The following is a 5,713-nucleotide window of genomic DNA, read 5'->3' as shown; positions in this document are numbered from 1 at the left end:
TGCACAATTGCAAAGTTTTAAGCTAATACGTTAAATGAAACTCTATAATTCTACAAGTGGTAATCCAACTTATACTCATAGTTCCCTTTCTAAGGAAGAAATTCTTCAAAATCATAAGTCAGTTTTGAATATTTTTAATATTCCAAACAATCAAAATGAATTTGAATTATCATATTTATCATATGTATATTTGATTCCGAAACTTCATAAAAATCCTTACAAACAAAGATACATAGCGGGTTCCAGTAAATGTTCTTTACTCCTCACTAAGATATTAACAGTAGTGAAGGAGAAACTTCAAGAGTACTGTGTAACAATATATTCGAGAAGTGGTGTAAATCAGATGTGGATACTTGAAAATTCCAAGGAACTTTTGGAAATTTTGAATCACAAGATTTTATCAAAATCAACAGCTTAAAAACTTACGACTTTTCAACTTTATACACAACCATTCCCCACGATAAATTAAAGTCCAGGCTTTTAGATATCATTGACAGCTGCTTTTTCAATAAAAATAGAACTCGTAAATTTACTTACCTTGTCAGTGGTCATTTACAAAATTATTTTGTTAAAAAACATTCTGATTATACACACAGGTACTCTGAAGTTGACATTAAAAAGATGCTTGAGTTTCTGATTGACAATATCTATGTGGTTTTTGGAGACCAGGTCTTCCAACAATCTGTTGGAATTCCCATGGGTACCAATTCCACCCCGTTATTAGCAGACCTTTTTTGTATTCATATGAAGCAGAATTTGTCCAAAATCTTATACGTGAAAAGAAGAAAACACTTGCTATGGCCTTCAACTCGACATTTATATATATATATCGACGGCGTATTGTCAATTTCCATTCTTATGTCGATACGATATATCCCGGTGAGCTTGAGATAAAAGATACAACAGAGTCTGACAAATCTGTTCCATATTTGGATAATTTACTTGAAAAAGTCGTTAATGGTTATCTAACAATCAAGCTTTATGATAAACGTGATGACTTTAACTTTTCAATCGTCAACTTCCCTTACTTATGCAGCAATATACCTTCATCACCTGCATACGGGGTTTATATCTCTCAGTTGATTCGATACGCAAGAGCATGATCTACGTATGTTCAATTTCTAAAACAAGGTAAACTATTGACAAACAAGTTGATGAAACAAGAATATCGGCAGTCTCGTTTAAAGTCATCATTTCGTAAGTTCTATGGTCGATACAATAACCTTGCAAATACAATTTATCATTGAGTCAAATGCTGACTGACGTTTTTCATACTAATTGTTAGGCCATTATTTACACACTGAATTGTCGACGGATTTTTCCGTTATTTCCCGATCATGAGAAGGAGCACACGGCGGGTGTGACCGGTCAGCAGGGGATGCTCACCCCTCCATGGCACCTGATCCCACCTCTGATGTTTTGGAGGTCCGTGTTTGCTCTGCTCCTATTTTGTATTGTTTAATGGACTTTTGAGCTTGAATACTGTTCGTTATCTCCATATATTTCACTAATGATATTAAAAATCAATTTTTTTACTTAAGTCTTTTCTAAGTTTATAGTCTTGGGGTCTGATCTTACCTCTGGACAGTCTGTTTCCAGGGGTCCGTGTTTTTTTCATGTTCACGATTCGTTTTGTTTACTGGATTTGTGAGATTGATCGCTGTTCGTTATATCTTCACATTTTACATTCATGCAAGGCGACACGAAATAATGGCGAAAGGCTTCAAATTTAGACCTTGTCTCGGCACTCCATTGTGCAGTGATGGTTCTTAAATTGTCGTGCTAATGCCTACCATTACACTGGACCTATCTTTTTAAGGTCATATCCGAAAGACTGTGACTTTCACTCCTAACACTAGGCGAATGCATATGACAGATCTAGAACAGTCACCACTAACTTGAAATGTCTTTGACTTAGGTTTGACGCGGCGCCGGGTGCGACAAATGAACCAGGAACTACCGAAGACGAAGAATGTCCTACTACTAGGCTACCGCAGCCGTTCAAGAAAAACTGGAAGTTCATACTTCAAACAATGATTAAATATAACCCAAGGATGTGCCTCGATGTTTCAAAATATATGTCACACATCTAAAGGCAGAAAGAAAAAATACAACAAAAGCTACATATGCAATTTATATATCATTTTAATCCAACATTCTCCTTTTCAGTTTCTATGTCAACGATTTCCTAAAATATTATACTCAAAGTGTTTTCCTTACCATTGTCCTAAATAACTTAAGAGACTCGTGTTCAAAAATTTCTGACCACTGCTTTGTAAGTTTCACAGGACACTTGACAGATTTCTTGTTTTATATCTAGCTTTTTCAGAACTCCCAAAACTGCAAATTTATTTATTTATTTATTTTTTTATTATTTAAAGATGCATTTAAATAAATGTGTCATTTCAGAACTACCGGAATGTGCGGACGTCCACTTTTTTCGCTCTTCCTTTCAATCAGTCTTGCCCGCCGATATATGGCTGAAATATTGCCGACTCGGCGTTAAACAATATCAATCAATCAATCAGTCTTACAAACTTCAACCGAATCTGAAAGTCAGTTGGCTTCAAATGCTGCAATGCTGAAATCTTCTATGCAGACACACTCAATTCAAATCGAAGATTTCTAAATACACTTGATACAATTATATTGTCACAATCCATTTCCCTAAACTCGAGCTAATTGGCTTTCTTGATGATTGACATCACTTTGACAATGTTCTCATTTTTCTTGATTTTTTTTTTTGGGGGGGGGGGGGGGCGGAAGGCCAGGATTTAACTGTCTTTCAACTTTACATTATATTTCGTTCAAACTTCTTAATTATCCTTAATAAATAAAAACTAGACGGTGCTTTTTGGTCTGAATAATTTTCTTCATCACACCCTTTACAATATTTAGGATATCGTTCTTATAATTAAAATTAAATAATTCAAATTAAAATTTTTGTTTGTTGTTAGTTGTACTCCATTTTGAGGACAGCTTAAATTATGACATCACTGAATACATCATCAATGACTTCATGGTATTATAATTTTCCTGATATTTTGCAATATCATAATTTTAGATTAATATGATCGTCTATGGTGTTATGGTATTTTTGGTATCATGCTTGATATTCAGGTTACGCCCATTTAGATGTGTGACATGTATTATGAAACACCCTGTACTTGACATAAAAGATTTCTTATGATGAGTGTGTCTTGACCCAAGGTCATTTCGGCAAATTCAAGGTCATCGGCAGAAAAAGTAATATCTGATCATTAACTCTCTAATAGAGATATAGTGGCTGATGATACTCGATACAAAGAGTACAAATGACCTGAGGTGTTTCAAGATATTATCCCATGGTCATTTGGGCAAGTTCAAGGTCACTGACAGAAAAATGTAAAGTTTGTCTGGTCTAAAACTTTTTAATGAGGAAGTTCACATTTCACACAAAAATTACTTGTGATCCAAGATCATTTGTTCAAGATCAACTTCAAGGCCACTTGCAGAGTAATGTACAATTCCTGCCTGGTTTATAACTCTCTAATAGATAAATATTGATCTTTCATAGGTACAGTACCAACCAGACCCAACCTGACACAAAGCAGTCCCAGAGCAGTCCCGGGGACTGCTTTCTGGGACTGCTAAAGCAGTCCCATAGCGGTCCAAGAGCAGTCCCAGCAGTCCCAGAAAGCAGTCCCAGCAGTCCAAGTGGGCGGGTTTAATTAATTTAATGGGCGGAGCTTACTCAGAATGAGATTACCAATAAACAATGTAAGTATAAGGCAGTTGAAATTGATGATCATTTCTTTCTGAGTAGTATCAACAACTATCTACAATTCTTACGCGACAGTCATTTCTGAACTGTTAAGAAAATCACAGTACGCGTGTAGAAACAAATAATAATTATTGAATGAAGAAGATGTTTACACCTATTAAAACATGAATATTTAAACACAATTATTTGGTATATTTATTTTCACCAAAATAAATCAGTTTCTTTTTTTCTGTGATTGAAATTGGTTTTCATATTTATTTTTTATGCAGAAAATTAAACTTGAATTATTCATTTTCTACCAGAATTAGCTTTAAATAGATCTTATAATTATAGAGCAAGGCCATACTATACTCTGAATGCATTTTTCTTAAGTATTGGAGCTTTTGAAAAATTATTTGTTAAATATTGCCGAGTATGATATTTCAGTCATGATTTTTTTTCAATGACTTGCCACTTTAATTATCGTTAGATTCTCGGTTTACATGTAAGTGTTTTATTATATAAATGTTTGAGTGTACATCTGTAAATCACGCAAATGGAACCCTCTGATTATGTTCAAAATTAATTAATCCCGAAATAAATTTATACACAATTATTGAAACAAAGAATGTTTTGCAGTACATAGATTGAAATTAGTTTCATTGTTGACCAGCGTGTTCAGTGATGTGCAACATTGATACCCAAATAACACGCATTGACTTTCTGCTAATTATGGCCAAAGGCGATTGAAACCTCAGGTGTTGACACCATTTTATACAATTGTATTGCTTTTTATTAATCGGCCAGGTAAACACAAACAAAACAAAATAAGAAATAAGTCACAATTCCCGAGATTTTCAAATGTTTATTTTCTAAATATATGTAAATGTACAGTACACTTTTAATAACTTGTTTATATATTAAAAACTAATTCATGAATAAATCCCCCAATTATTGTTCACATTGATTATGTGACAGAAGAATGGTAGAATAATTTTGTTTTATGGTCATTTTATAAATTAATAGGTCTTATTTGAGGCCGGTAAAAAAATAGCATGGAGTGCTCTTTTTTAAGCATAGTATTAGCTTTTTCAATTAAGAGAAAAATCCAGCGCAGTACGTCCCTCTGAATATCTTACTGAAATGACAAGTTTGTTTGTTTTTTTAATAGTGCTAATGCAAACTTTGAATACATAATTTGACAGCATTAGTTTACTAAATAGGCCTAGATATTTTTTTCATTCAAACACCCGTATTGAAGTTTAATTTAAGGGATAAAAATCATTCCCTGACTTCCCTTTTTAACTACTTTCATTTGTAAAAATTAATTCTAGACTACAACTGTGTAAATTTACAGCCCCTAAAGACATTTAGTAATTACATGTATAACTATCTCTACTTACTTCACTTTTGTTAGAAATACTTCTTTTTTTATTATTATTTTTTTATCTTAAACACCTCTCTGCAGAAAGTAAACAAAACAACAACAGGGAGCTGCAAATTCAGAATACACAAGGGGCGGAGCTATCATGTCACTCAGAACCTTTTTCACGCATGAGTGAACAAAGCAGTCCCAGGGACTGCTGGGTCTGCTTTCTAGAGCAGTCCCAGAGCAGTCCCGGGGACTGCTTTCTGGGACTGCTTAGGTGTCAGGTTGGGTCTGGTTGGTACTTTAAGTGTGTAAAAAAAAAAGAAGACATTTTTAAAAATGACCTCATCCTTAAGTCGGATAACTGATACATGGATTACGACTAATTCCTGACAGTAGTTTCTACTCTCCAAATAGAAATATTTATATTTATTAACTTTGAAATAATATTAATCAATTATTCTGCTAAAGTATCATTTGCCATGTTGTACCTAAGAAAGGACCTTCTTTAAATGAACAATAATGAGAAAAAAAGATCAATTTACCCAAAGTAATCCGACATATCATTGATCTCTTTAGAAAAAACATAACACCTTATAATG

This window comes from Saccostrea echinata, unplaced genomic scaffold (genome assembly GCF_033153115.1).
Source record: "Saccostrea echinata isolate AGI-Se365-2 ecotype Australia unplaced genomic scaffold, CSIRO_AGI_Sech_v1 ptg000030l, whole genome shotgun sequence".
NCBI lineage: Eukaryota > Metazoa > Mollusca > Bivalvia > Ostreida > Ostreidae > Saccostrea > Saccostrea echinata.
This window is presented reverse-complemented; position numbering follows the sequence as displayed.